This window comes from Lonchura striata, chromosome 3 (assembly GCF_046129695.1).
Source record: "Lonchura striata isolate bLonStr1 chromosome 3, bLonStr1.mat, whole genome shotgun sequence".
NCBI classification, from domain to species: domain Eukaryota; kingdom Metazoa; phylum Chordata; class Aves; order Passeriformes; family Estrildidae; genus Lonchura; species Lonchura striata.
In genome coordinates this window covers 95,699,667-95,715,194 of record NC_134605.1, presented here as the reverse complement: position 1 = coordinate 95,715,194, position 15,528 = coordinate 95,699,667, and the positions used below count along the sequence as shown (strand labels likewise).

At 36.3% G+C, this 15,528-nt stretch overlaps 1 protein-coding gene across 19 annotated transcripts in view; it reads left to right on the top strand.

Moving 5' to 3' along the window:
• MYT1L (myelin transcription factor 1 like) overlaps nucleotides 1–15,528 on the top strand; it is a 305,006-nt gene that overhangs the window by 78,814 nt on the left and 210,664 nt on the right. For 18 of the 19 annotated variants that reach the window (XM_077782400.1, XM_021551206.3, XM_021551208.3 and 15 more), the window contains one exon: nucleotides 6,912–7,026. The exons of the other annotated variant lie outside the window; for it this stretch is intronic. The gene's annotated coding sequence lies outside the window, so the exon portion shown is untranslated. The remainder of the gene's footprint in view (nucleotides 1–6,911; nucleotides 7,027–15,528) is intronic. 19 annotated transcript variants of the gene reach the window in all.

The following is a 15,528-nucleotide window of genomic DNA, read 5'->3' as shown; positions in this document are numbered from 1 at the left end:
TACATTTACTCTACTAATATGCTAGTACAGCTCTTCAGTATGCAGTTCCTGTTGTAGCTGATACATCAGCTCACCTTCATTTTCTGCTTTTGACACTATTGGAAGTCACTTTGTTGTAGGAACTTGCCCTACAAATACTCCATGACCTGTTTAGAGTCTCCTATACCAGCATCAGAGGACACCAAGGCTTTGTCCTCTTAATGCATGTGTTCATAAGCATATTTTGATTTCTCGTCTATTGACTATTGGAGGTTCTGTGTTGTGTTTATGTTCTGTAACTGTTGCCTATTCTGTCTCCAGTGGGATACCCCACCTTTGCATCTGAGGCACTGCTTTAATTAGTGATACCAGTTACTCTGCTCTTACCTAACAGTACTAGTGAATGTAAGGGGAAAGAGAGTTTCTGAGCTAAGGTCATCTGAGAGATAATCCAAAACCATAAATTGCTTTAACATGCGAGACTAATATCCATGGTTAGATTTGACTATAAATGTATTTTGGGATTAATTTAGTGTTCTAATCTGTTCACAAATAATTTGCAAAGAAATTCAATAAGCAGGAGCATATTCATTTTTCTCCAGTATTTTCCAATTGTTTTTGCAGACAAATGTCAGCCTTACAGGAGAGTTATCTTTTCAGTTTACACTTAAGAACAATTATTCTTAGTGTGTGAACAGTCATGTATACTTTTAGTCTTTAATTAGTTAGTATTTGTAACAAAAAAGTAATTGAAGTGCAGTGTATACTTAGCAGTAAATACTATTTTTTCTTTTGAGATGTATCAGCCTGTAAGTAGAATCCTAAATATAGGCAAGTTTGTAAACATTATTTAGACTTCTATTTTTTGTCAAATGTCACTAAAATAGAAATTATTTGCATTTTGGGCATATCTTTGTGAGTACTGTACAAAGCAACAGTAAGTTTATTCATAACAGTACTTTCTGTGATGTAAATCATTGCAACTGAGTATACATAATGGTAATTTTCAAATCCAGAATAGTATTTTGGCATTAGCTTGTATGATGTGCTATAAAAATGCTGAGAAGGGCATTTCTTATATATCTGCTACAAAAATCAGTATAGCACTATTGCACATATTTTCTTTTGCATTTAATTCAGTTACACATAGTTTATCTGTTGCTTCTGAGAATCGTAATGTTAAGTATCTTCATATAATTTGCTATTTTAAAGAGGAGTCAATTGTGATACATCAGTTTGAACTGGCCAAGGAGCATAAGAACTTGCAGCTTCCAAGTGACAGCTGTTGGGGTGACAGAGTATGACATTGAAAGAATCTCCTCATAAATGTTTCTTTTCTGTCCTGACAATGGTAAAACAGATTTCAGCAGAGGGGTGTATGAAAATACCACTGCTTGATTAGGCTTGTTTGATATGGCAAAATAGGAATAAGGCTTCTGTGTACCCTTTCTCCTTGCCCACGTGTAAGTAGATGGGTGTTGGAAGACAAAGACAGGTAGCTGTGTACTGATCAGTCTCTCTCTAATAAATCTGCATCTTTGCTCATTAGGCTTAAAAGATGTGTCAATTTTTTTTAAACATGTTTCAGGTACAACATAGGACCTTTTAAGTCACCATCAGACTGAGACACTGGAAATGGATCTAATGTGGAAATATAGTTTTCTGGACCAGGCTCTATCTCTTTCATTTTGGTATACTGAAAAGGCTAATTCTCTTCTTCTTTATGTTACAATATTGCACTTTTACTTTATTGTTCAAAAGATAATCTTGCTGCTAAGTAAAAATTTAACTTATGGCAAGAGATAGCAGAAAATAGGCCTTTGCCCACAGAAGAATCAGTAGATGCTCTGTGCTTTCTCCTACAGTTATTAGGTAGATCTGACATTGGTGCATGGTAGACTGTGTAAACAGCCCTGCCTAAAATCTGCCACACGATGCTTTGCTGCATTTGCTGGTAATAGAACTCTTCTCCAATAGCTGTCAGTGTAGGAGGGTAAAACTAAATCTGCTAATAACTCTTGCTGTATATAGTTCATAGTCTGCAGTGTATAGGTCTGTAATCTGTAGGTAAATATTATTTGCTTTACACTTCCATTTCACTAGTTGTGTTTTTTTCCTTAAGATACCATCACTGCCTCCAGTTTGCTTCAGAAAACAGCAAGAAAGATCTGGAAAGGCAAATCAGTTCTCTACCCTACACTTAATTTAACCATTGGCAAGTTGTTTTGATTACTTGCTCCCTGACTTTATTTTGCTATGGCTCGCTGGGTAACAGTTTTGAGAAGGTGAAATCTGTACACCCAAACATTGACCTTGGAAATGTCTCCAAATCAAGAGTTTTAATGTAATCTCATAATGTTATTTGCTTTGTAGTATGGTTTTAAGGTGCAGTTCTGTGTGCCATCCTCCTACTTAAAAAGAATTTTCAAATTCCATATTGTCCTGTGTGGAGTTGCGTTATGTATATGTTTTATTATCCCTGTATTATGTATTGGTTTATTCCTTTGTACCCCCGTGTGCAACTTGGTTTATCCCCAGTTTTCCCGCCTTGTCCGCCCTTCCCGCCTTCCCAGTATCTATCCATCACCCTGAAAGAGGCATTTTACCCCCCCCGGGTGCCTTGTCTATCACTCGGTGCCCCTTCCCATCCATCCAGAAGCTTCTACTCAGGGCACCGGGTGATTGGGCGAGGACCTGGGGCTCCCCCCATATCCTTCCCCCATTGAACCCCACCATATCCCCCCATCCCGGAGCCACCCCCTATCCCTATCCCCATTGGTCGTTGGATACCCCTCCCTTACAGTTTATAAGCCAGTGCAAGCACCTTGTGCCTGTTCCTGTTGGCTGGCACCGTTCTAGGATATTTGGCCCCGTTGGGCTACAATAAACTCGGACTTAGCCCCCAGCAGGATCCGCTCTTCATTTACCACCGCGAGGCTTGCTAGCGCTGCCCGGAACCCACAAAGGCACTCTCCAAACCCCAGCTGGGAGCGGCGGAGGGTGCCTCCATCGCCCACTCTCGCCCCAGGATGAGAGCTAGCCGGGGCTGAGACAAAGGGAACCGGGGCGGGAGCGCGGCAGTCCTGGAAGTAAACCAGTGTTCACTGCAAGAGCCAGTAATACTGCAAACACTTTGTGTTTTCACCATCCTCATTACTTTCTGCAGTCAGGAGAGTCCCCTGTTTTTTCACTCAGGCATTAGTGCACCATTTCACATTTTCTCCACACGTCCTGACTGGGCCTCAGTCAGGGGATAACTGTTTACCTACCACGTAAGGGATGCACACAGCTTTTCCAAAGGTCCCCTCAGTGCCAGTTGTGTATTTTCCTCATTAGTTTTAAATCCTTGTTTGGCAGCAACTGATCCTTTGAACCATTAATCCTACCTAAACTACACTTCACATAAGGAGCATGGCATCCAGTATTAACAGGGATGCTCATCGACTTTCAGTGAAGGTATTCAGATATTTTCCAAGAGCACCAAGTGTCAGCTTTGGATATCTCCTTCCTCAAAGAAGGACATGCACGCTCCTGTATTTTTATGCTGGATCTCTTTTTCTTAATCATCCTCTTTTATTTATAGATAGAGTTTCATAAGTTTAGGAAACATTTATTTCAAAGCAGGTTGGTGTTAAGACTGCCTTGGTAGATCTACATGAAAGTTAATGTAAAATCTTACAAGTGCTTATACTTTGTAGTTTGAAGTGTGTTGTTGGTGGAAGAAAGTAATACACCAAACGTAATGATAGGGAAAACATTTTTTCACCTAAAGTTCTTTGTTTTCACAGATTATTTAGAACTTTATATTCTTATTGAAAAGATACTTTGTTTGCTATTCACTTAATGTTTTTATTTATTTTTTTAATATTTATATTTTTTGAGCTTTGACTTAATTCTAATTCTAGAGGTTGGATTATGGTGTTATTTCCACTGAAAAGTGAGACAGATGTCTGTCTAATGTCAGCAGTAGTGGGAATAGGTCCATGTATTTTTATTTATAATTTATTCTGAATAATTAGAATCATTACTTTAGTGCCTTTAAATTAATGTAAAACTTTTAATTGCCCAAATCTGTTGACAATCACAAATAACCTAATAAATCCTAATATTAGATAAAATATAAGTAATTTTTAAAAGCCCTATCCAAAGTATTTGAAGTAGTTGTAATTGCCCCAAAAAAACCTCAGCGCTAAAGCAAATTATTGTCACAAAAAACTCTAGTGACCACCAGTGTTGAAATACTTTAGATGAAGTATACAACCTCTTAAAGGCAGGCAGTATTTGCTTGAGACCTGGACACTTCTTGTGATTTTACTTTAGTGGTTCATGGGTTTTTTCCCATACCTTCAGGGATAATAAGAACTGGAGGCTCTTTGTGACCTTTCTGGGAATTGACAGTTCTCAGCATCAGCCGGAATGTAACCTTTTTGTGAGAATTTTCTTGGCTGCTACTAAAATATCTACTGCTTATCAGGATAAAGTATCCATTCCAGGTGTTTTTGTCATTCACATGTGAAGTGCATAGCTTAGGGCATCTCAGAGCCCATGACATTTAAGCTGTATTTTAAATATGCTTTGCTTGGGTGTTAAGCAGTAAGGAGAATCTGTTCTTCAGCATTTTACAAGTACCCTATTTCTACTTCTGCAAGGGTAACTGAATGGTTTTTTGGTTCCTGAAACAAAGCATTGTTATCGTTATTAGAATAGGAATGGATACCTATGGGGGCTTTGTTTTTCAGTATTCTCAGTGGCAAGTGTAGCATCCCATGACAAGCCACCTATGGCTGAAAACATTCGGTTTTGAGGCAGGCTCTGAATAATATTCCCCATGTGGAGATATATATATATGCAAAACGGTAATCCCCAAAAACATGTGACTGCTTTTGGATATCAGATCTTTGGCTTTGAAGTGGAGGGTCAAGAGCACATAGTGGAAACCAGCTTTGTCAGAGCCCAAGGCCTGTCTTGACGTATTTCAACAACCAGTTTTCAGATCTTTAGTTCTCATTGTTTCCAAGAATTAAAAGCCCTAGGTAGACCTCAAAACGCCAGCACTGGGAGAAGACTGGGAAAAAACCTCAGCCCTTATTTTGACTTTGGACATGTCTGAAACTGAGCAGGGTTTTGGGGCATGGCGAGCACCCACGGCTGCAGCCGGCAGCCGCCTCTGTCCTGGTGCTGCTGGAGACTCCATGGAGCCTTTTGCAGTTTTGCTAGGATCTTTCCTTTGTAGATAATGATTTCTTGCATGAATTTGTGTTTATAGTTGAAGTTACACAGCATGTTGCAGCTGCTTTCTCCTTAACAATAAATCCACCCATGCTTATTTAGGAAAAGTTTTGTTCTAAGATCAAAGGCACAATAAGGTGACCATAAAGATGCATGCAGAGGTGCTTATACTTCTTTTTAGCCAGAACATTTTTGGAATTAATGTTTTGTGTATATTTCCTAAGATTAATTTACTCTCTTAGAATGCCACCTTAAAATAGAAAAAAAAAAACCAACAATAACTAACTAGAAATCAAGAATTTTGAACTCTCATGAAAAGTTATTTGGTTTATGCATAATTTTATTTTATCCAGTTGAATTATGCGTTTGAGAAATTAATATTGAAACTTGGTCTTTGAATTATAAAATAATTTTATGAGAGAAATGATGATTCTTTTGTTTAAAGGCTCTGTTCTTGGGTGCGATTTCAGAAATTTTCATATAGATTCACACATTATTTTGAAGATTAAAAGACCTTCTCTTTGTTTTTTATAAAATTGTAAAGAAAAGTTAATACCATTTACATGTAAATTTTTAGTGTATTTACATGGAAAGTTTGTTTAGAAAATAGTACCATCTTCTACTCTCATAGAATATTTCCTTGCCTGGAAAGTAGCAAATAAGGAGTTGAGTACAGTGTCTTTTAGAGGATTTATGGTAATGGTGTTGGATTTAGCTGAGCATAAACAGCATGGTGAGGCCCTCAGGGTCTCTTCATTTTCCCTGACACACTCCACTGCTGCCCCATTAACACTTCGTCTGTTATTGCCATCTACTCTGTTTAATGAGTATCTTTGAATTTGAAGTTCTTCTCAAGAAACAATAGCTAAAATAACTGATGTACCTACTGTAACTTTCAATAGTGTATCTTATTCCCTTTTTAATTTTTTTAAAGTAAAAAGTACATGTATATTATTCAGCAGTATGGTTTTATCATGACATTTTCTTTAATCACAATAGACACTAATCACAAGCATTAAGTAATGACTACAGATATGGTGCTGTATCTGTCTGTAGAAGGTAAAAGCATGCTGAATAGCTGATGAAGGAGGCTTTTCCTTACTTTAAAATTCATCTGGTTAATATTTACTCTTTATGTAAAGAAAGAATAATTCTTCTGGAGACCTTGTGATATCAAAGTAAAATATCTCTTCTAAGAAATCATAAGACAGAATGACTAGGTACTGTTTTCTGGTATCTGTATTAATCCAGCTAACTGATGTAAAAGGTCAATCTATGTCTCAGATTGGATTCCTAAAACTGAGTTTACCCATTTCTCAGTACACATGAATGAACCATCTTAAATTATTAAACATTAAGCCATATTTTCAGATGAGGACTCAACCCAAATTAAAGCTAGAATAATGTTGCACTGGGATGCACCATGAGATTTAAGAACAATTCTGATTTTGCACTGACTATTAACTGATCAGTAAAAGCACTCTAAATTGCTGTAGGTATCAGATCTGGGAAATCTTTGGAGGGCGAAATACATTTCTGTTCTAGAAGATTGAGGTAGTCAGTTGGCTATTGAAACATGTTTTTGTATTAAATGCATTAATTAAAAGTATATTTTTGAAATCTGAAATAACATGTGAGTGATTTTCTGTGTTCTGGTAAGCTTGCTGTCGTTAATTAAAGTGTTTGTTTGTTTTTATTTTTAGAAAATGAGTCTGGAAGAAAATTGGTGAATTCAATCCAGAGGACCTACAAGCACTCTGACAGGCTCAGAGAGCAGAGTCTGTACCAAAGAGCAATTACCCCACCAAACGATTTCAGGTACAATTGACCTAAATATAGCACTCTCTTGAGATTATTGACAAGAGTTCATTTCCTGTAGTGCTTTTCCCATTTGCCACCCCTGGTAACCACTGTGATCTTATCTGCCTGGTGCTGCATGACTTCTGGGATGCAGTTAAGAATTCTGCTGTGCATTATCTTTAAACAGACAATTCATGCTAAAACAGTCATTTGCAGTTAAATTAGATGATGCATATATTATTCTTGCTGCTGAAGTTACAAAGAACAGGAATCAATGTCTGAGTCCTTTTGGACCTGAGTGCACTGGAATTCTTTTTACTGTGAAACCAAAAAGGAAGTACTAATTAATGTTAAATAAATAGGGAATTTTATTTCATTAAACAGTAATAGTAGAGTCAGATCTGCAGGGTGGATAGTTTGGAAAAATTGCTATTTCTTTCACTGTATATATATATTTATTCATGAAGTGTGACTTTCCCTATTGTCATCCTGCTATCACTAGGCAATCACAGTTCTCATGCTGGCATGAAAAATGAGTGTATAAATTGAGTGTGTAAGTGTACAAAATGTGGATGAAGTGAATTCAGAGGCTAGTCGTGATAAAATCCATTTTAGATTTGAGGAATGCATTTTTCTTAAGCATTGCTCACAAACTTGTTTAAAATGCTGGATATATTTGCATTCCATGTATGTGGAATATAGAGAAGATAGATGGTATTTTCTTGGTGTTCATCACAGGAGTTTTTTCTTGAATCATTTTTCTTCTGCTGAATTTTTGGAAAATCTATACATTGTCCAGAAATTCAGAAGGCTGGTATCAGATTCCATGCTAAGCAGCTGTTGGAGGGCCATTTGTCACAGACCTTTACGAGCTAATATCACAGGACACAATTGTGTTATGATTTTCCTGCATATCCCCTAGGTTTTCTCAAAATAACACCAGAATACTTTTACCTTATTAGTAGAGTATACTCTGCTAATTATCATAGGTCCCATTCTTCAAAGGAAACTCAGAAAGTTTAGTTGAAATCTGAATAATTTATAGGATAGAGACATATATACACTATATTTGTCCATTGACTTGATGATGGGTTCCTTTGATGATGATGGACAGTAGTTATAAATGTAGTTAAACTCATAAATTCTATACTAAAATAAGATGAAGCATGAATCAGTTAATTGCATTAGACAGTAATTAAATTATTGCAGGAAAAAGTTGGATTAGATATAGAAGAAAATTTACCTGTGATTTAAGTTTTGCCAGTGTACTTTAGGGGGTTGATGAGACACACTATGTCAAAAGGAGTAGCAATTTGAAATGGAAGTGTAAGAAGAAAGCAGTAAAATAGGTAAAGGTGGGATGAGAATATGGAGGGCATGATTAAATGGATTCTCAGCTCAGGTTGAGCTCATAGAATTTCTTGTGCTGTAGTTTGGGATCATGAGGAATCTGTGCAGAGCTTTCTGGTGGACTGATAAAGAAAATAGTTTTGAAGTTTGAGATGTGGGAGAATTTACATGAGGAATTTAAATGGATTCATGAAAGGATCTTTCTTCTGTAGAATCTTCTACAAAACAAGACAATTAAGGAACATGGACATAGGGGTGAAAAATTAAATCAGTCCTGCTGCAACACAGAGAGAGAAAAGTCAAAAGAAGATACAGCAGCACCAGAACCTAAGTTGAAATATTTATCTTCTTATATTTGATATTTTGCAAACAGAATTTTTCAAATTGACTCTTGCAATGCTGCAAGGGCTTACCTTAAAACTTGCTGATGTGATTTTCCCCATTTTCTTTTTGCTATTTTCTTTTAGATAAAATGTATCTAAAGCTTGATTTTTTTTTTTTTTTTTAATCTGCAGAGATTATCAGATGCACACGTTTTTTAATCTTGATGTTCCAGACCTGGCATGGCTGACATACAACAGTTGTGCATACTATATTAAATCAATTTGAAACTGATCATTAAATCAGTTTGAAATTTAGAAACTAATGCTAGAAAAGCCAATGTAAACTGACTTTTCTGTGTGAATGGTCTTTGTGAGGATTGCTTACTTCAGCTGATAACAGATAGAAACAACATTTTGAGCCTTCTATTAAGCTTCATCTTGTAATAAATTATGGGCGAAATGAAAGTTGCAGCATCTTAAGCATTTTGATTATAGTTATTTTATATCTTGAAGGGATAATCTGGTCCTTTACAGGATGAAGACCCATAGAGGACAGTACCACAGATTAGGGATTTTATACTTGCTTCTATATTCAACTTGCCCTGCCATGGCAGTGAAAAGGCATAGTAAAGCAACCCTAATTAGGCAATGTAGGAATCCCTGGTATGCAACATTTTTCTTAGCCAGCTATATATTATTACCACTAGTTCTATGGTGCCTCAGGAATGAGAAGAGTCTGGCCCTTTAATTAGAGAATTAGCTTAGAATTGGGAAATATGAGTTCAGGTTTTGCCTATGTCACAAATTTTCTACAAGACATTTAGCTAAGTATTGATCAAAATTCAGCACAACCTAAGGATCAGAGTTTGTGACCATACTTCCTTTGCTTTTGAAGCAGGATGTGTTCCTCTTGTATATGGTGTCCTAATTACCCCCCTTAAATAATTGAGTAGTCAGAAATCCTTACTCACCTCATCAGCTGAAATGAATTCTGTATACTTCTCTGTCATACTTACCTTGTGTGAGGGTGTTGATGGAATGGCAGGGATGCACAAAGCAATGCCTGATGTTAGTTCAGGTAGAGAATTACAAAGATACTGTCATGGTGACAAGTTCATGTTAGTTCTTGGCAGTGTAAGTCTTCCTAGTACAACCTGAAAAAACAAAGTTCATCAATCAAAGTGTCATACGTTGCTAAATTTGCAGTTTATAAATTGTCACTATAAATGTAAGTAGTAGGAATCATCACATAAAATTGTGCTTCTTTTTCTTTGTGTCTTTCCAGACTTAAATGGTTTCAAAAATGAGGCAGTAGGATGTTTAAATTGCAGTTTCTATGCAGCATCTCTGCTCCTGTGAGCAGGCATGGCTGTTTTATTGCATGGCCCAGCCCACTGATTGGTCATGGGCTGTTGCTGATGTTAGCATGGCAAAGAGAACATGTGACATAAAGGTAAAAATGCCAGGGCAGGGGGATATCATCAGTAAGAATTAGAAAAAAAAAATCTTGTGCTTTATTGGATACATAGCTCAGCCTGACAGAACATCTAATCCCTAAATAATCCTGAAAATTGGCTGGGCTATAAAATCAAATTAAACCCACTATGAAAGATCATGGTCTCTCTTCACTGCACTAGCAGCTATGTGTATATATCTCAATCTCAGACTAAGGGGAATATACCACATAAGTAAAAATGTTTTTAAGAGAAATCTGATTATGATAGAGCTAACTGTTTTTGAATCAAACATTTAGAAACTATTGGAGTAATTTGATTAGAAGAAGTAAAAAATAATTTTGCTAGATCATTACATCCTCTTAATGTTGAATCCCTATTCTCCTACTTTAACATTTTCTGTAGAAGGGTTATCATGTAGCATTATTTTGATCAGTTTGTTGTTACTGAAACTAACACATCTTTGTTATGTGATCATAAATGATTCTTTTGTCCTTATCAATACTGGGTACTGACTTTTGGTGGGCAAAAGGAATCTTAGCACCCTTAGGCAGATTTTGCTTTCTTCCACTGCAGATGACTGTATATTGCTGTAACTGAAGTATTCATTCTCAAGCCAAGGAAGACAGAGGGCTAATTTGAAAGCCAAGTGAAGTTCAGAAAAAGACTTCCTTGATCAAGTAGAATTTGGGTCATGGTTTAGTTAGGTCAGAACTGTGCTTCTTATACAGTAGAAATAAAGCTTTTATTAACAAGTCTGCCTATAAAAAAGGACTTCCACATACTGAGACAAGGGACACAGAAGTGCATTTTTACAGCACTTCATTCACCTTCAGTGCACTGAAGAATGTTAAGGAAAGGACTATGGTAAAAACTGTAAAGATTCTTATCCAGTAAGTAGCTAAAGCCAAGAGAAGGTGCATGTTTTGTAGCCAACCAAAGCTAGAAATAAACTTTTTAAAAGTGTGGCAGGAGGACAAAGCTATGAGCAGATTCTTATAAATTCAGCAGTCCTTTCTGTGCAGAAATACAAATACAGGTTTTGACTCCATATTAATTTTATTGCAAACAACATTTAAAGAAAGCAGTGCACTTTAAAGGTTTCCTCTCTTGTGAATATTTTTTTGAAAGGTGTAGAGGGAGTAGATACTATCATTTCATGTTCACCTTGCACATTTCACGAGGGAGTTGCTCCCCTGTGGTTTGGGAGAGATGAGTCTGTGCTGCTCAGCAGCTCTCAGTAGTATTGTCCCCACATGACCTTGTGGATGGATTTCTATTTCCAAATCATACAGAAATTAAATATTGCTGAAAATAACATTCACTCCTGTTTTGCTCCTTTCATAGCTTCTGGGGTGAAATTTATCAGTCCTAATGTAATGGCTTTTCTATCAAAATTATCTTTGGCTAGGCTGCCTTTATAGTCAATGGAGAGAGATAGACACTTTTAGGGCATGATTCATCTCCTCAGAAGGTAGACATCTAAGTAGGTCAGATGAATCAGACTGTACAATAGCACATTCCTTACTAGAGAGGATAAAGGAAACCTAGAGATCAACATAGATGTTGATGCGTATATTGCAAATATCTAAAGTTAAGTGAAATGAACTTTATGTCCGTAGGAACTAAGTTAGAGTTCACAGTCAGAGGAAAAAATCATACTCTTCAGGAAGCACCCTTTTCTTCAGAGCTTATGGTTTCACTGTGCTGAGTGCATGTTCATAGTCATACCCATGAGGTGATAAATAAAAAAAAATACACACCCTCCTTCTCTTAACTTAATATTTTAAGGTGTGATGATTGAGTAGACTGAATTTTGTGAATAGGTAATTTGTATATATTTATCATCAATGATTCACTGGTTCTACAGTGACAGAATTTTTTTACTAGTCTTTGCTAATAATCTGTATGTATGTGGTTTCACCATGCTTTTGGTTAGTTATTGTGAACCATTTCAGTACCAGATACTTTTTTCTCAATCAGAAACCTCTTCAAGGAGAAAGAGAAGGTATGCATTTAATTTGGGGTAGTAGACTAATTTAAATTAGTCCTTCATAATAATCATTACTGTTAATGCCAGAGTTTCACTAAATGACCCAACAGAAGAGGTGGCTAGTAAAAATGTGCCTGAAAGTCTCAACAATGGATAATTTCAAGTGCTAACAAGTGAGTTTTGCAGAAAGGATCTTCATTTTGGTTTGTGTTTGGTTGTATCAACCATAATCAATAAAATGGAACATACAAGTATGAACAACATTTATTTATTATATATTTAAAATACAAAATCAACAATTAAAGATTTGCCTAAACACCAATAAAGCTTTTTCATATGCTCCTCTTCTCCCATTGTTTGCAAAACTCCAGATCTGAGCAAACCTGCAAGAGTTTTGTCAGATGCATGCCCAGGAGTAGCACAGGGATGACAGCCTGGAGTAAGCAGATTGCTAGTGAGGCTAGCAGGTGCCAAAACATGCTGTTTCATGACCCAGTGTAAAGATGCCAAAAATAATCTCGAATGTACTTCAGTAAATAAAAGCAAAAGCCCCTCAGGCTTCAGAAATAAAGTGTGTAGAACTGTCAGATATTAAGCAAAAAACTTAAAGTTAGAAGACCAGTGTTCTAATTTTTGCCTTGCAACTGATTACCTGTGTTAAGGTAGAGAGGAACTTTGGTCAAAATCTGTGTTTTGCTACTTAAATAGATAGCATGGTTTTCAAAAGAAAGTGGGAGCAGAATTACAAAGTATTCCACAGATAAAAACATTAACTTAAGTTAAATCACATGCAAATGCTGACTAAATATCTGCCTCATTTCCGATATCTTTCAGAGTCATAGCATTTAGCTGTCCTCATTTATGGTAATTTCAAATGCGTAAACAAAAATAAAAATTGCTTTGTAAGTTCAAATGTTCTAAAACCACTTTATCCTCAAGTGGAAGTGTTGTAAAATGACTTTATGTAAAATCACTATATCACTGACCAGGTTGCTTGCACTGCCCAAGCTGTGGATGCCTGGGTATGTTTAAGGCCAAGTTGGATGAGGCTCTGATTGACCTGGTCTAGTGGGTGGCAACCCTGCCTATGGGAGGAGTTTTGGAATGAAAAGATCTTTAAGGTCCCTTCCAAGACAAGTTTTCCTATGGTTCTATGACCTTACTGTTAAAGGTAAAACTAGACTCATGGCTGTGGAACATGTTTGTTTGATTAACCAGGAAACCATTTGCTTTAGATCAAGTAAGATCCAAATATCCATCTTAAACAGTTGCATTTAACTTTAAAGAAAGCAATACCAGGACTGTGCTAAGTGAACTTGAACTTGCAAAATGCACTGTGAAATTGTGAGAAACATTGAAATAGTTGTTACTCTGTGTTTGGTATGTAGAATAAGATCAATGAAATAAAATATGTATCTGATACTAATATGGAGTCAGGGGTGAAAATGATCTAAAAAGGCAGCTGAGAAATTTTACATACATTTTAAATATTGTACTTAATTTTTAAATCCTGGTGCTGTAGACCTTTCCATATCTGCTGCTGACTGTATATTGTGTAAGATATCTAGAAGTTTCCAAAAGACAAGGGATAGTAATTATCATTGAGTCAGAGTATTCTGGTTTCATAGTAACCCAAGGGTCATCAAAGTTCAATTCTTGGCCCTGTACAGGACCATCCCAAGAGTAACACTATATGCCTGAGAGCTTTGTCCATATTCTTGAGCTCTCTCAGGCTTGGTGCTGTGACCACTTATCTGGGAAGCCTGTTAAAATGCCTGTTCCAATGTTCTAGAAACTTTTGTGAGTATCCAACCTGAATGTCCCCTGGTACAGCTTAAAACCATTCCCTCAGGTCCTGTCACTGGTCACCAGAGGGAAGAGATTGGTTCCTGCACCTCATCTTCCCCTCTTGAGGGAGAATTGAGGTCTGCAGCTCAGACAGAGGAATTGTGATTGCTATAGTTTGACAATTATGACAGGAATTATGACTGCTGTAGTTTGTAGTGAAGTGCCTATGTGCTAAAATTTTCAGGGTGAAAAACTATTTTGATGATAACAAGCACTTACTTTATCTTAAAATTTTTTTATGAATGCAGAGCAAAGGAATCTCAAATTTAAGAGGTAAGGTATATTAGATGGTTCCGTTTATGGTCTGAAGTACCCAGTGAGCTGGCTCTGTGTTCTTTATATAAGAGATTAGAGAAACAAAATCTTCTATGCAGTCAGCCTGTTCATCAGCAAGACACATAACTTAGCCCTGGTAAACCAGGCAGTGCACACAGAAACAAAACCAAGAAGCATATTTTAAAACTGAGGTTCTACCTTAAATAAGTAGCCATATATTACAAATGTGATGAGTCATATCTTTGAGTGCAAGAGAAAGTAAAGAATTAATTCATACTACAAAATATGATCTCCGGTTAAATATTCTGATGTAAGAGACACAGTCATTCTTAAAGGACAGAATATTTCAAATGAAAGCCATTTAAGTGATCAGATAGATATACAGATACATATATATCTGCCCATATGTACACAAAGAGCCTGTGTGTTTCACAAAGAGAAAGTCTTATCCATATGAAAAAACAGAGGGAAAGTTTTGATTTGGATTACACTTGTATGTGCTTGAGCAGGACTGATAAAAAGAGCCATGTGTTGGCTCTACATCTCTTGAAGTTCATGGAGTTTGAATGTACTCTTTACTTGTGAGAATAATTCATAAATTTTGTCTGGAATTCATGTACTTTAAGGAACAATGACTGCCTGCAGGAACTACTGTGCTGTAGCATTACATAGAAGATGCTCTCTAACCTGCTTATTTTGCCATTTATGATGCTGAAGGAAGTTTTTGTCTAAAATCCAATCTTTCTGTTGAAAATAAGAATAATTAGTAATAAAATAGTCATTCCTATATTCCAGTTGTTATAATTTATTCCAGCATTGCATTTCATTCAAAAGTAAATTCTGTTTTGAACTGGATGAATAAAATACAGGCAACTAATATATGTCCTTTATTCATATCTCAGTTATTTCATATTGTGTGTGGAAAATCTACATTAAAGAGTCCAAACACTAAAGCTAATACGTGCCGGAATTAACTTTGTTAAGGCAAGTTAATTTAATCTCCTCCATGCATATGCATTATGAAGACTTCTTTAATTACATGATCACATATTGTTTTTTCTTACAAAATCTCCTCATTCAGTCCACAGAATATATGATAGTCACTTAATGAGCAGTTCCATATTTTGTTTTTGTGACATTGTTCTGTCTGTGGCCCCACACCTTATTTACTATAGAATATTTAAGCTTTGCTCTGGAGACATAGTTATTAATTATTAATAATTTGCATGTTGGGATTTTCCTAGTATCATGATAGTGCCAAAGTGATGAGCAGACA